The 16,298-nt window shown below is 60.9% G+C and overlaps 1 protein-coding gene across 4 annotated transcripts in view; it reads left to right on the top strand.

The window, feature by feature from the left end:
- The first annotated feature begins 14,743 nt into the window (after nt 1-14,743).
- ANKRD34C (ankyrin repeat domain 34C) overlaps nt 14,744-16,298 on the top strand; it is a 4,770-nt gene continuing 3,215 nt past the window's right edge. For 3 of the 4 annotated variants that reach the window (XR_012630380.1, XR_012630381.1, XM_074880279.1), the window contains exons 1-2: nt 14,744-14,931; nt 15,602-15,852. The gene's annotated coding sequence lies outside the window, so the exon portion shown is untranslated. Of the gene's footprint in view, nt 14,932-15,598; nt 15,853-16,298 lie in introns of all 4 variants that reach the window. The other variant, XM_074880280.1, reaches the window with a different exon arrangement.

Raw genomic sequence — 16,298 nt, 5'->3', positions numbered from 1 at the left:
TTGCTTTTTGGAAGTGGGGCACCCCCAGCCCCAGTCCCCTGGCAACACCGCGGTGGTGGGCTGGGGAAGGCGGCGGCTGTCGGTGCCTTTCTGCAGCGTCAGACGAATCCACCCAGCTGAAACCCCACGATTTATACAGCTTAATCCGGTGGCGGGCAGGTCCCCACCCGCGCCCAGCCAGGCCAGGGTGCCGGGCTCAGCCCCGGCGGGCGCGGGGCCGAGGGGGACGGTCCCACCCCGCAGGGAGGGGACTGAGGTTATGAAATTTGTGAATGGGGAGTGTCTGGGGGGCTGGAGCAGAGGGAGCTCACGGGGCGCGGGGCACTCGCTGTGGGCAGCGCAGGCAGGCGGGGGCTGAGGCGCAGGCAGCGGCGACGCACGCCCCGAGGTCCCAGCGCTGCACCTCCTGCCCTCGCCAGCACTAAACCCCGTCGCCTTCCCGCCTCCGACAGACGATGCCGACCGGAGAGAAGAGGCCGGTGATGTCCGAACCTTTATTTCATGCATTACCAGTCTAGCTTGCTTTTTGCATTTTGTATTCTAAGGTTTTAGGGGGCAGACGTCTCCTGAGGCCATTCTCATCTCCTTATCACTTTTCCAGCCCAGCTTCTTCACTGTAACTGTTGGACGGAGAACTGATAAGGGTATGCGAGTGACACGAGCACCCGTCCCGGCACGCCAGCCCCGGCTGTCCCTGGCTGTCCCCGACTGCGGGCTGGGCTGCGGCAGGCGTGCGTGCCTGCTCTGCTGCAGACGTTGGCTCCAAATAAAACCAACTGCAAAGCAAACTCAAGGGTTAAAGAAACATATTTTTTTCACTAAGAGCTGGCAGGTCCTGTCGTTCCGGGCTTTTTCTCTTTCAGCTTCTACAACAGGTCTCCTGCAGGAAAATGCATTTTTTTAAAAGGTCTTGAAATACTGTTTGTACGAGGGGTCCTGAAATGCTGTTTTAGCACTTTACCGCTTGCTTGTGTTTCAGTGAAGAGTTAGCTCGAGATTCTTTGGAATTGGTATCAAGAGTAATTACAAAAGTAAGAAATAAGTGTAAAACTCCTGTGCACTATGTGTCTCTGGAATTGTTTACATTAAAAGTTATTTATTCCGAGCGTTTACATGATTTTAAAGGTGAGTGCTCGCCATACAGCTCCAACCGCAGCTGATGAAAGGACCCGTGTGGCCAGAACGGCAAATACCCCCATGAGCCCGAGGAACAAAGCCGGGATTTAGGGCAGCAAACCAAAGCACGAGGTAAGGGGGTACGGGCTCAGCAGAGCCCTGTGCTTGCACGCGGGCTGGGTGTGCTGCTGGGGCACAGCCTGTGTCCCCCCCAAAGCCCAGGGGCACTGCAGATCCTGCAGGGGCTGCCCCCCACCTCACCAACTGCTGCTCTGAAGCGTCTGGGATTCGCTTCACTTTTCCACCCTCTTTTTTTCCAGTTTTCCAGCTATTCCAGTCAGTCAGATCTTCCCAATCAAGCAGGGCACCGGGAAGGGCTGCACCGCGTTGCAGAGCCCGTGCTGGCACACGTGCCCGGGTGCTCGCCCCACGGCCGCAGGGCCAGCCGGAGAGGACGGACACAGCACTGGGGGGGTTTCTTTGCGCGGGGGGAGGCAGCCTGGCCCAGCTGAATCCCATCAGCCTCACAGCCCCTGCCCCAGGGCTGCCCTGGCCCCACTTGATCCCCCACAGCCCGCTGCAGCCCCACGGGGGTCCCGGATTTGTGACCATCCTCACGGGGACCCAGATGTCGGGGAAGCGGCAACGCCGGTGCGGGTAGCCCGCAGCTCCCTGCACGCTCCTCGGCTTGACGGAGGCTGGAGGGGGGACCCAGAGCAGCCCGGGGGTGGGTGTCCCCAAATCCCCTCAATTTCCAGGCACAGGCATCGGGGCAGGGACCAATGCGGACAAAGCAGCTCCAAATCAGGCAGTGCAATTACCAGCCGGCCTCGGGGGCGGGGGGGGGGGATGCACCCCCCCAAAGCCAGGTGCTGCCTTCAGGCACCCTCCTGCCCACACCTTCCCACACCCAGAGCCTGGGCCCGATCCTGACCCTTGAGACCCAGCTCAGCCTCAGACAGTGACTTGGAGGCGCAGCACCAATGTGGGGGTCGTGCCCCCCCCCGCGAGCTCATCCTCCCGTGGCCGGTGGCTGCGCTGCCTTGTGCAGGGCACGATGACTGTTTGGGGAGCCCCAGGCTGCACCCCCAGTGCTCAAGGGCAGCCCCCGCCGCAGGTTTGTGCTCCTGCCAGAGCCGGCCCTCCCTGCCAAATTCAAGCATCCTCTCGGAGCAGAGAGGGAAGTGCCAACACTCAGGACAGGCTCCATTGCCCCTCGCCTTCAGCTTTTGCCAGCCGGGGGGTTCGCGAGAGGATAACCTCAGGACACAGCTCCCCCTCTCGACTCAGCACCCAGGCAAAGGGTGGAGGATCGGGCCCCCCCGCAGCATCACTCGGGGAGGTGGGTTTGCAGGGGTGGCAGCAGGCAGATGTCGCAAGCAGATGGAGCACTGCGGGGGGGTCCCAGGACATCCCCCCAGCCCACCCCCCCACGGGGCAGCAGGAGGGGCAGAGCGCAGCTCTACAAACAGACCCTGCAGGTCCCAGCCAGGCAAGGCCCCCCCCTCACCCGGGGAGCGGGGAGGTGGCGGTGAGCCCCAAAAATGAAGCGGGGGGAGAGGAAGTTCCTCCTTAGCATCCCGTCATGAGCTGGTGCAGGGGACCAAATCCGGAGTGCTCCCCGCACCCCTTGGCCTTGACTCGGCTGCCAGTGGCGCTTGGGGGGGGGTTTCCCAGCGAGGTGTCGGGAGCCACGATCTGGCTGGGCACGAGCGGCTGCGTTCTCACGGCTGCTTCTGCATGAGGGGTTCGACAGCGGGACGGGCCCTCATCTGATCCCTCTGCAAACAGAGCCGCCAGCGAATTGTCACTGTGCAGTCGGGTTTCAGCCCTGGCAGGGGGGGTGATTAGCCATGAAAAGCGGGCTTAGCGCCGGCTGGAAAACTACTGAGGCAGCCGAATTCCCCGCACAGCCCCAGCGCAGCCCCGGCAATGGGGAGCCAAGCCAGGGGAGCCGCGGCCAGGGGGTGTCAGAGCGGAGGGAGAGTGATGGCTGAGCCAGCACCGGCACTGCCACCGTGCAGCCGCTTCCCTCCCAGAGCACGTAGCCCTTCTATTAAATCCATAAATAGGAAATTCCACTTCTTCAGAAAAAAACAGAATCCGGATGTTTCATAAGTGTCCCAGCGGACATGAAAGCTGAATCAGGAAATTTCATTCAGCAGAGATATTAAAATTGCCGCAGCCTTCAGCCAGCCGCAGCAAAGCACCCGCGCCGCGTGTCCGGCACAACACGAGGGGGACACGCGTGTGCCACGGCGCGTTGGCCGCAGCGCCTGCAAGTTTCACCATCCCTCACATCCCTCCTCCCCGCCGGCCCTGCCACAGTTGCTGTTTTCCTCTGCGATAGGTGACCCCGGGTCTAGCAGAGCCCACGGGGAAGCATCGCCTCCCACCCGTGGCACCCCCAGCCCCCTCCTTCACTGCCTGCACCAGCGGCTGCAATCCCAGCCCCTCCAAGCCCCAATAACGGCGCTGTCGGGCTGCAAGGGCAGGGACTGAAGCGCCCAAGAGGCTTTTCCCGGTGCAGCGTGCCCCTTGGATTGCTGAGAGGCCAAGGACCCCCTTTGGGAAACCCCCCTGGCCCGGGGAGGGCTGGGGCCATCCTCAGGGGACAATGGCGAGCAATGGCTGTGCAGGCACCGGCCACGTCACCCCAGCCAGGGTGCATGGGTGAGGGGTTCAGGGCAGACCCTACAGGTGTAAAATGGGGTCCTGCAGTCGGCTTCACCGGGGCTGTGGGGGGATGCCAGCCCCGGGGAGCGGTGACAGGTGCCCACGGGGCTGGGCATGAAGCTGCCCGTGGCCATGGCTGCTCCTCTGCAACCCACTCCATGCCCATACCAGAGCTGTTCTGCCCCGCTGACTTGTGCCCTGCCAGCTGTGCTGTCCACCAGCCCTGGCCCTGCTAATCCCGGTGCTGCCAACCCAACCCCGGCGCGACCAACCGCGGCTCTCCAGCCCATCCCGGTGCCTGACGGTGCTGGTGCTGGGCCACGCTTGGTGCACGCCAAGCGTGGTGCCTCACACCAGGCCCCAAGAGCACCGCGCTGAGGAGGGGGGACGTGCTGGGAGCAGCCCCCCATCTTGGCACCACGCACGGTGCAGAAATGCTCACCCTCCCCTCACTCTACCAGGGAAAGAGCCGCCCCCACAGGCACCGCGCAGAGGTAATTGCCGGTTATTACACTGCTCTGTCGTTAAATACAGATCACTTCTCTTCCGACAAGCATTCTGCGTAATGCAAACTCAAATCATCTCCCTCCTCCACCGAGCACCTCTCCTCACCTGCCAGGAGCCGTGGCAAGTCACGGCAGTGGCAGAGGGTGCAGCATGCGTCGGACGCATCACGGGCACAGACACCTCAAAGCACGATGTTATTTTCCAGCCCCAGAGCACATTTGTCCACAGGATCAGCTTGTAGGGGGTTCTGCGGTGGGGGAAAGCTGTGACTCTCCCACTGTGTATTTTCCGCCGGCCATTCAGCTCGCAGTCCTTGCAGCACCCTCCCTGCTGTATCACCCTGGTGAAGGGACTAAATCCTTATTTTATTGCAAATTTGCAGAATCCCTACTGCTGTGCAGTTGGAGCTCACCCTGCGAGGTGCTGAGCAGAGCCGTCCCTTCCCCAGGAGCCCACCCCCCAGTGCTGTGCGCATCTCTGGACATGAGACATTTTGCCACAGCTGCCCCAATAATTCTTTCATTTAGATGATTTTAAGAAGTTAACCAAGTGCTGAGTTTAACCACTGTGGCTTGGCCCCTGTTCCACCCCAGCACAGGCCAAAGTGGTTTTCACTGTAGTTACACACACATCACGGTGAGGGAAAACAGTTGGAGTCCTGGAAAGCCAAGGCCAAGGCTGAGTCCGTCTGTCCTGTTCCCCTCGCTGGGTGCTCCCCCAGGCCCCCAACCCCTGGCCGGGATGTGGGCTCTCTTCTGCTCCCATGGAGAGTCATTTCTGAGGCAACAAGAGAAAATTTCATCCCAGACAACCTCAACTTTGGCAGAGTCAGAAACCAACCGCGCAAATCCCAGGTTTTGTCTCCAGAACCAGCACGCCTTTGCGCTGATGGCCTCACCATGTGCGGCAGGCTGGCCTTGGCTGGCTGCAGGGTGCCCCCCAGCCACTCGCCCACGGGTGCCTCCACCCTGGGGTAGGGTTCAGACACTCAGGGAGGGAGACGCGCTGTCAGCCCAGTCCCCGTGGCAGAGCCGCACCCCTGGCACCGGGAGAGCCGTGTGCTGCCAAGGGCCGATGCTCCAGGATGGCAGGTCCAGCCTCTCAGCCCGTCTCAGCTGCAACCCCCGGAGCTGCCAGTCCCCAACTTAGCAGCACCCATCGTCTGGACAGGGACAAGCAGCGTTGGGGTTATCTGCTTTCAAGAGACAAGAACATAAGCTTGAGGGAAGAGAAATAGGAAGCAGAAATCCTTATTAATGACACCTGTGTGGTATACAGCACCCGAGGACCCCAAAACCCTCTGAAATCATTAACGCTGCTCTGTGAGACCCCCACAGCCCCAGCACAGATGCAGCATCAGCAGTGGGTAATGGAGAGGCCCCAATCCGGCGAGTGACAGAGCTGAGACAGGAGCACAGGACCGCTGGCTGCCCATCCTTCTAAGGCATTAACCCTGTCCCCTCCCGCCTTCACCTGCCCTCCTCCACACAGCCATGAAAATGAATGTTCCGTCAGGCAGAATTGGTATGAGGTCAAAACAAAAATTACTTTCTATATAAACGGGCTTAAATCAAGATGATTTTTACATGGAAATCTTTGCCGTGATGGGTCTCAGCGCTGCGTGCTTAACGGTAGGGCCAGTATTTACCCAACCCACCCGGAGCACAAAAAATGTCTGGAATGGGAATTCGGCAGAGGACATGGATGAAACGCGGATGCGCTCCCCGCAGACCAGAAAACATGAGCACGGCGAATGGGACACGCGTGGTCCCCGGGGCAGGGCAGCCCCGCCGCGCTGCCGGCTGCCACGCTGAGAAATAGGAAATTGGTCTGGGAGGGGAAATCCTCCTGTATTTTGTGGTTACTGCAAGAGTAACTTTAAACAAGCTGGTTTAGCTCTTAACCCTTTGCTCTGGTGAAATAAGGGGCCGGGGTGCCGCAGGGCAGAGGAGCACCGGGAGCAGCCGATGCTCCTCAGGGAGACTTGAGGGGTCCTGCACAGACCCTCAGCGCAGCGGCAGGATCTCCTCCTTATTTCTCGTTAGAAAGCTCTTTCTTTCCCATGTAGTATTTTGGCGTTCAGCCCGCAGCCCCGCGCCTCTGCTGGTCCCTGGGACGAGGCACTGACATTTCGCTTTTGTTGTTCCACTCGCCGTTACGTTTGGAGATCCTTCCAGGGTTAGAAGTGAAAGGTGACCCAGAGAGTATGGTAACGACCTCGAGAGAAAATGAGTTTCTAAAATTAAACCGGCAAAATGAGAGAATGGAATATTTTTGCATTTATTTCACTGTCATGAATATTTATAAAACTTAATTTAATAATATTAAATAAATTCAAAAAGAGCATGGGGTGAGAACTACTGCCTGTATCTCCCTGAGAAAACGCCTTAACGTCGGCCACTGCTGGGCCCCAGCGGCTGCACGAGCCCTGCGAGGATCAGAGCTACGGCAACGATTCCAGGAGCTGGGAGCAGGGAACCACCAGTCCAGAAACCAGGAAAATCCCCAGAAAAACTCAAAAACCCCGTGGAGTTTATTCCCCATCACAACAGCTCACTGCCCAGAGAGGCCCTGACACCTAACTGCCTTGTTGGCCCCAGAACCCCTGCGTGACCCCCGGCACAATGTAGCTGTCTCGGGACGCGACCGGCTCGTGCTCCTGCCTAACTCAGGCAGAGCAGGCAGCGTGCGGGGCCTTAATTGGCAAATAATCACTATAAATGGCACTGCCGCCCAGCCCCTTCTACACCTGCCTGTTAACTCCTGGAGTTAGTGGTGAAACCACCCTCTATCACAGGCTTCAGCCCATTTCCAGCCCTGGGCTTGCCCACCTACTTCCAAATCCAGGGATCTACCGGCTGCCCTGGCCCCAGGAGACCTGAGGGGTGGTGTCATGGCTTTGGGGAGTGGGTGGCATTGCCATGACAGCCCGTGGTTTCAGGAGGAAACAGGACACTGTTCAGCACAGTGAGATGGAGCAGTGCTGTCTCCCCCAGCTGCGACACAACCGTCCTCATCTTCCACCACCACCTGTAGATATTCCCCCCTCCCCGGGTCCATGTTTCTCTAGCCCAGCACTGAGCACATTTTCCCACCTTTCAACCCAAAGGACTTCTCTGCAGCTCCTCTGGAGGACAGCCGAGATGAAAAACCCCAGCGTGGGGGTGCGAGAACGTATGGATTACAAAGGAAAAAGGATGAAAAAGTACAAGGAGAGGGATATGTTGCCAAGGCAACCACCGACTGCGGGGATGAGAGAGGGAGACCAAGGGGGGGTGAGGAGATGGGGCAGAGGGAGGGGGCAGCCGGGGCAGCCAGGGAGCAGCAAGGAGTTGCACCGTTGGCACCGACTCACCAGAGGAAACGCAGCTCCGTAAGGACAGGAGCCAGTTTGCTGAAGCTTCGACAGCCGCTTTCAAAATACATTCCCACCCCACCTGTGCCCTGCATGCGAGAAGAGAGAAGGGGGAAAAGGAAGGTTTTTCTGAAGCCCAGGACTCCGGTGATGGAGCCAGTGGGGCCAGAGAGCCCAGGGGCGAGGAGGGACAGGGACAGGCTGCCCCCAGCCCTGCTGCCCACCGGGGCAGCTCCCGGCCCCGCTCCGAGCCAGGAGGAGGATTCCCAGCACAGCAGCATCCCCCAAGCCCACCAGCCCCTGGCCCTGCAGCCCTGCTCCCTGAAACCACAGTCAGCATCCAAGGGCTGGCAAGTGCCATTATCTGAGGGTCAGCACATTGAGTTAATTGTGCAAAATGTCAACCGGTAATTAGAAAATGAGAAGCACTCGATGTTCAGTGACACATAGCAGTGGCATTTCTATTTTCAGACCTTAACTCAACTTATTAGAGTCAAAGTCTAATTAATGCACCACACTGTTGAGCAGAGGATGGAGAGTGACCCAGATCTCACCCATCTCCAAACGCTCCTCGCTTACAGGAAGGTTTCAAACTTTGTTCACGCTTCAGCCGTGGATCAGAAGGAGATGGGCGCTGAGGTCCCCGGAGCAGGGCAAAGTGCTGGTGTTGCACAGGGGCTCCTTCTCTCTCTCTCTATAGATGCCATTTCATGCTTCACTTTCAAGTGGAAAATGAAGCAATGTCAGGCTCACCCCGCCGCAGAGGAGCTGGCAGAGCCAGGCCTGGGGCGGTGCTGGCAGAGGGGAGCAAGTGGGTTTCCATGTGTGCTCTCCATCTCTGCAGCAGGGAGGAATGCCCTCACAGCATGTGGAGGAGGCCATCAATACCCCCAAGGTCCTCAATTCTTGGTGCAATCCCCATCAGAGGATGCTGCACCCCATTGCCTAGCCCTGGTCCCACTGCAGCGCGGAGCTGAGCCGATGACGGGATGGTCACAGTCCCGGCACAGGAGCAAGGGGGTCTGGGTGGAAGGGAACAGTCCTTGGAGGGTCCCCAAAGCACGAGGAGTCCTGGGAAGCCGCAGTGCCCACCCCTGCCTGAGGGCAGCCCAGAAGCCTCAGTTCTCCTGTGCCCCCCCTACACAAATCGCTGGGGGTGACGAATGACCCCCCCGACCTGCCCCAAACCTGGGGTGAGCTCAGCCTGGTTTTGGCATAGCTGGAGATCCCTGTCTCTGACACTCAGAGTCGAGCACCTAAATCCCCCCTGAGGCCCCTCAGGCTGGCCCTGAAAGTCACCTGCCCCCAAGGGCCTCTGGTGGGGTTTAGGCTGCTTCTGCGTTCAGCTGTGACCCTGCACGTGTGCCCCAGGCACAGCCACGCTGGGCACAGCAAAGCCTTTACACCTGTTGACCCACGAGATCCCCTTGTGTGCAAACACCCATCACCATGCCTTCGGCCAGGACCGGCAGCATCAGGATCCCGCACTGGGGCAGGCGGCACATCCTGAGCCCCACAGCTCCCTTCTCCCCTTGGCTGCGGGTGGCCCTGCAGCATCCCTGGCATGGAGAGCAGCTCCCAGCAGCGGGCAAACCCCTGCTCCCCCAAGCACCACATCCCAGGAGTTCTCCCTGACAGCTCCAAAATTCTCTGGCACTATTTTTACCCCGCGGTTGCTATAGAGACATCAGACCCACTCGCCGTGATGCAGCCTCTTTCGGAAGCGCTGCATCACCACCTGCCTCCAATAACGCACAGGGCAGGAGGCCACTATTTTGGGCAGAGCCCCAGCATAGCTGGAGGTAGCCCAGCCCGTCCTGGGCAGAGCAGAGGGTCCAGCAGAGAGAGGGAGGTACGGATGGGGGGAAGAGGACAGCAGCATTTCAGAGCCCAGCAGCATTGCTGAGCCCCAGGAGCCCACAGCCCATCACCCTGCCCTCCCCACCACTCGTTATCCCCCAGGCAGGGGATGGGTAGAGCTGGGCTGCGTTTCAAAGCCAGCAGGGAAGCGCTGAGGTGGTCCGACACAGGGCCTGTCAGGAGGGGTTTGGGGCCCAGATGTTCACAGAGCTGGAGATGAGAGCACCCACGCGCAGGATTCATCCCCCTGGCCAGGCTGCGCACAGCCCAGCGACACCACGACATCCAGACTCAAAATGAAGGGGCCACAGCTTTGAAGGGCTCCGTCACAGCAATGCTGGAGCAGGATCGGGGTGCAGGTCCCCCTGGACACTCCCTCCAGCCTGGGAGAGCTTTGCCAGCTCCCCCTGCGCTGCCGAGGGGCAATGCCACAGAACATGGGCGAGCTGCTGCCTCCCCCCAGCTTGGCTGGGGTGCAGCCGTGCCCAGGCAACGTCCAAAATCTCCCCCCATCACCTGCGTTCATTCCCCCAGGAAGCGTGGTTATAAAAAGAGGCCATGCGTGGATGAGCTGGCAGAAATAGCTGCACGCAGCCCTCTCCGCACGGCATAAGGGATGATCACCAGCTGTGCTGCAAAGACACCCAAAATAGAACCAGCGCCAGTGCCGCGCAGCCCCCGGGGAGACGCTCCCTGGGCAGCCAAGGAGCCAGAGCCAGGAGGTCATGCTCACGTCCCGCCTGCATCCGCACCCCCACGCTGCCAGGGAGCTGGTGCTCCGGGAGAAGCCCCTTCCCCAGGAGACAGGCTCTGACAAGCCCCAGGCTGAGGTGCTGCAGCTCCTCCCAGGGGTTTAGGAGTACACGGAGCTGTGTTTGCCCCTCGCTGGCATCCACGGCCTCAACCTCCCGCAGCATCACTACAGCCCCTGCCCAAATGCTGCTGGGGTTCCCCACTGTGCCGCACGCAAACCAGACGGGCCCATTACGGTCCCAGCAAGAGGCTGAAAACAGCTCCCTCCTCCTCTGGGCTGGGCCAGACTCTAATTATAACTTCAGAAAGCTGTAATAAGCAGATGCGAGCTGCCCGACGGCTTGGCTGTGGTGAGATATCGCTGGAGTGGCCCAGCGAAGATCTCGACATCTCTGCTCTTCTCTTCGAGGGTCACAGTCGTGTCACCTCCGCCTCTCCCTGCCCGTGAGGAAGGCACCATGGTGAGAAGGTGCCCCTGGGCCAGGATTAGGGCTCTGGGTACCGGTACCCCCCCGTGCTGCTGCCCCACGCACGCTGGCAGCGCCCCCATGTCAGTGCTCAGCCCTCTGCAGCTGGCCAGGGCAGAGCAGGGCCCAGAACTCACACGGGAGGGCACCCCAAGCACCCACAAAACCACCTCCATTCTGGTCTTGCCCGAACTGGCTGGGTCTGTACACCATCCCGCAGCCCCCCAGCCTGCCCAGGGCCCTGCTGCAGTGCTCAGGATCAAACCGAGGGCTCGGAGCAGCAGCTTCTCCTGCCAGCAGCTGGCTCTGTTGCCATGGCATCCTCAGGGATGCCAGGAGGAAGATGAGGATGATGAAGGAAGGTGGACACCTCAGCTCTGCATAGCCAGGATGGGGCTGGGGCAGATGCGGAGGGCATTCCCCTCCTGGGAGGTCCCAGCTCTCCGGGATAACTGGTTCCTGCAGAGCCCTTTGCTCCCTGGCCTTGGCCCTGACCTGGGCTCTGCCACTGCCCTCCCGTCCTGCCAGCACCTCCGACACGGACACGGGGAGCCACCAGCACCCACAGACACTTTGCGCTGGGTTACACACAGGGAAAGAGCCGAGGGCTGCCACCCCAGGTCTGCCCCCGCCTCCATCCCCCTCGCCCTCCTCTCTGGTCACTTTAGGGGGGCTCAGACAGTGCTGTTTGCTTCTGGGCTAACAGAGGGTGAAGGGTGAGCCACGCCGACACCACTCCCACAGTGCAGGGCAGGTGGAAATGCTCAGACCAGCAGGACAGCGGGTTAAAGCCCAGATGACACAGATAACACTTCCCTCGGGTTCAGCCAAGCCCCTTCATGTTCACTGCTCCTTGTAAAACAAGGGAGAAGCTGGGATATTCAGCCCAAAATCTCCCGTTTAATCACCCAGTTGAACAAAATCTCCCATTTTAGGCCTATCTCCTATTCACAGCACCAGAGCTTCCCGCTGGGAGCCTGGCAAGCCGGCGCAGGGCAGGCGGTGCCCGGGGCGCTGGTACCTGCGCAGGGAGCAGGAATGGTTCCCCCAGACTCCACGTCAGGGAACAAACCACAGCCCAGGGAGCAGCACAGACATTACTCAGCAAATCATTACGAATAACTAATAGCTCTGAAAAAATGCAACTGGTGATCATGTGTGAAGAGGAAGGGGGGGGGCATCTCCGTTAATCACTCATTATGAATCATTCAGCAAAAGAGGAAGCAGAAGGCAAACACAGAAACAGTCTGTGTAGGAACGGAGTGGGTTCAGCGTTCAGCCCCTCCACAGCCACCCCCGGGCTACGGCCCCAGCGGCACAGCCCTGGGCTCTCCCCAGCCGGCATGAGGGCAGCTGGCAGGCAGCCCTGCCTGCGAGGGAACCACGGGCAGCCCCTCTGGGACAGGCAGCCACTGGGTAGACAGAGCTGGTGTCCCCCTGCTCATATCTCCCTGCTGGGAGTGGAGCCAGGACATCCCCTGCCCCACGGACACCTGGCAGCAGGTGAGCCCAGGCTGGTGGAGCAGGAAAGCAAATTCTCAGGTCTGAAAATCTGCGAGGAAAGGTAATTCATGCTCTCCGGTCAGGAACAGCCCTGGCAGCAAGCAGTAGAGCCAGCCTGGGCTTCGGCACAGGGGCGATAACTAACAAGAACTGCAAAGCACGGGGCAAGGAAGGGTCTCTTGCAGGTGGTGGGGTGTCAGAACCCCATCACTTGCTGCCAACACTCTCCTAATTGAGCAGAGAGCTGCCAGGAGGGGTAAATAGAGCCTGGAGAAGGCTCTGTGTGACTCAGGGCATCTCAGCAGCCCTCTGCTTCCAGCCACGGCCGCCAGTCCTTGTGCAGCAGCTCACGCTGGGAACAAGCGGCCCCCCCAAACCCCGCAAGGAAGCTGGTGGCCAATCTCCTGCCCTCCGGCACACGGCCGGCCCAGGCGCCGCAGGGAGAGCCCCGGGGTGGGAGATGGGCCCCCGAGCACAGCCACCCCACCCAGGGCCTGGTTTCCACCTGCTTGGGGTCATTTGTCACCTCTGCCCGTACCAAGGCTGTGGCAGGGGCAGGGCAGAGCAGATGGGCTGCTTTTCGGTATTTCATAAATCAGTTATAAATTGCCAAACACTGATGTAATCCCACATTACAAAAGTTTGGTGAGAAGCCACGAGCAGTGCCATGAGGCCGGAGCACCCGCTGCACCCCAGAAGCACCTCGGGGTGGGTGTGAGTGGCCCCACACCCACAACTCTCCAGCCCAGGCACCCACCCCTGACATCCCCGGTGCCCCAGGACCTTCCCTCTTCCCCCACGGCTCCCTCCCCAGTGTGACTGTCCCTTACTGGGCACTGGGGGGAACTGGGTGAGCCCCCCTCAACCGGGCAGAGGCACAGCCCCTCCACGCTGGCATCTACAGCAGCTTTCGCTGGTGCTGGAGAACAAACCCCCACGCCCGGGCAGCCTATGCTCAGCCTGCCAAGGCAACTTGTCTGCTTCTAAACTTGGGGTTTTTTTAAGCAGAGCTTTTCTACAAATAACCTGGTGTGCGAGTGCGCATCTGAAAATGAATGGACAACCACGTATTTTCAGGGCTTATATGGCCAATTTAGCAAGCTGCCGAGAAGTCTCTGCGTTACTGGAGTTAGCAAAGAAGCTGCCATAAGGTTTTCCTAAATGCTTGCTAATGTAATAAGACCTTCCTTCTCTGCTAGCTCTGATTATTATCATCATCTTTTACCAAAGAAGGTTGCAATTTTAGATTATATTTTAGTAATCACAAGATAAATTTCCCCTAATGTTAATCTAATCTGAGAGAGTGCCATGATAAATACCATTGCAGGCAGCAGTAGTCTGCTAAATTACAGAGTCACACCTAAGCGTGTTTATCGTGCGTTTCTGACCATTTCCCCACCTTCCACCCAATTACTGGTCTTTGCTGGGACTGTGCCCAGAGCCGACCTCAGCAGCCGAGCAGTGAAAGGGGCTGGAGTCCACAGGAAGGCAGGTTCCTCCCTCCTGGGGACCAGAGCTCTGCCAAAGGGCAGCAGCCCCATAACCCCCCAGTGACACAGCGGGGAGCTGCGGGGACCCCGGGGTCCCCCCAAACAGCACAGAGCATGTGGGGACCCCAGACCTGCGCTCAGACCACGGGATCACTGACACTGGAGGGGACCTGAGGGGGGTCTCTAGGTCAACCCCTGGCTCCAGGCCAGGTCAGCTGTGGGCTCAGACCAGTTTGCCCACAGCTGAGGCCCACTGGGACTGGGAACGCTCCCTGGACAGAGGCAATGGAGCCCCTCGGGTGGTCCCCGCAGGGACCCCCGGGCACTGTAACACCCCCAGGGAGGGGCACACAGGCACTGGCAGCACACACGTACCAGTACACGCCCACCCCTGGCACCTGGGCCACGCAGGAACACGCATGGCACGGCTCCCCCCCACACACACCCCCGTGGGCACCCAGACCCATCCAGACACAGCCCCTCCCACCCTGGGCAGATCCCCCCTTGCACATGGGCACACATGTGAACACATATGTGCAAGGACACACAGGCAGGGGGATGCCGCCAAACGAAGGGACACACCCCCCCACGGAGCCACACGCACAGGGACACACCTTGCACACGCAGGGGGACCCCCCCGTGCCCCCCGCACACCCGCATGGACACAGACACCTCCGACACCCCCCCCCCCCTCCCCGCACACAGACACCCACGTACGGGTGGGCACAGACACTCGCACCCCCCCACTCCCGCCCCCGGACACATGCACATACCCCACGCTCACGAACACGCCCCCCCCCAGGCAGGCAGGGACACAGACCCGCAGCCCACCCCCCCCGCACACGGACACCCCCCTCCGCCGCTCCCCGCACCCACTCGGGGGCGGACGCACCGCCCCCCCCTTGCCCTCCCCCCCGCGCAGCCCCGGCGCGGGCCAGGCAGGAGCAGGCAGGAGCAGGCAGGAGCGGCGGGTGGCGCATCCGCCCGGAGCGCACAGAAGGGACGATGCGGGCGGGGGCACCGGTGTAGCCCGGTACCGGCACCGGGCAGCACCGCGACAGGACCCGGCGACGGGAGCGGGGCGGGGGGAGGACGGGGAGCACCTGCCCGGGTGTCCCCGGTGCCCCCGTTCTCCCCCCAGTGCCCCCGGCGGGCAGCGGGAAGGGACGAGGCTGCCGCCGGGCTGGGACCCGCCGAGGTGGAGGTGAGGAGCCGTCGGGGAGCACCGGGAAAGGAGCCTGGGGGGGTCCCGGGGGGCAACGGCCGTGGGATACGGCTCTGGGGATGGGGGGGTGACACTGCTTGTGCCTTTGAGGGGGGCTGGGGGGGGCGATGCCCCCGGTGCGAGCACTGACAGCAGGTCCCAGAGCTGCAGGAGCCCCGCGGCAGGGGCCGGTGGGGAAGGGCCGTGCAGCCCGTCTGCACCACGGCGGGGGTTTTGGGGAGACCCGGTGAGTGCAGCTACCAAGGGCTCCGCTGTGAAGCGTGTGGGGGTGCTCCAGGGAGGGGGAACGGCAGCTGGGCAGGCAAAGGGCAATAAGAGCAGGGGACAAGCGGGTCACAGGGCCCCCATGCGCTGGTGGAAGGTCTGTTCCAGCACCTCCGGGATGTTCCCATAGTGCTGGGCAGGTGCTGGTCCCTCCAGCGCAGCCCCCCGAGCCCAGCAGGTCTCCGGGGGTGTGTTCCCCGGGGGCAGGGGCAGCCGGGCCCACTGCAGAGCAACACATGGGAGCCTTACCTGGCCATAGCCAGCAGACAACGCCTGTTGCTCCTCCAGCGCAGGCGGAGGTCGCTCTCGCCTGCTCTCACCCCACTGTTGAGCTGCACGGGGCTGCAGACAGTGTGACTGCAGCTGCTCCGCGTTTATTCAGCAGCAAGGAAGCAAAGATCGTGGCTCCAGCCCGAGGAGCCGCAGGAGATGCTCACGCTGTCCCCAGTGGGCTCCACGTTACCACCCGAGAAGAGGCAGTGGAGACTATCTCAGCACCGGGGCCATGCCGGTTTCTGCGGCACCTGGGGGAATCAGCTGCGTCCGGGAGAACGTCAGCGTGGCTATGGGGGGAGCAGAGCTGGAGAAGAGCAGGGCAGGATGAACCACGACACACTGCCGGGGAGCAGACGAGCCGTAAGCTGAGGGTGGCCCCACAGAGGCCCATTGACAGAGACCGTCAGGCTGAGGCAAGGTGGCAAAAGTCTGGTCCCGGATCAGCAAGGGAAGCCCCTGGTCTGGTCTGACTGGGTGGATGGAGCCTCAGGCGCCTTCATGGCTTAAAGCAGGATGGGGAGGGCTGGGTCGGCACTTAAATAGACACCCCAGCCCAGGGGCAGAGGGAGGGAGGTTGGGTGGGGGTCCCAGATGAGGCTGGTCAGGGCAATTAAGGGCAATTAATGCACTCAGGGCCCTGGCAGCCAAGTCCTCCAGCATGTCTAGAACAGAGGAAGGCCAGGGGCTCCATGGCTGATGGAGAAGAATAGGGTACCCCCCAGAGATGAGATTATCGAGGGGGGCTCGATGCCAGGAAGTCGATGCACGTGATGGCTGTGACAAGGGCTGAGGCATCTCCCGCTGGC

The sequence above is a fragment of the Strix uralensis genome, chromosome 11 (assembly GCF_047716275.1).
Source record: "Strix uralensis isolate ZFMK-TIS-50842 chromosome 11, bStrUra1, whole genome shotgun sequence".
Lineage (NCBI taxonomy): Eukaryota > Metazoa > Chordata > Aves > Strigiformes > Strigidae > Strix > Strix uralensis.
Note: the sequence above shows the minus strand (reverse complement) of the source record. Positions and strands in the feature narration are given on the sequence as shown.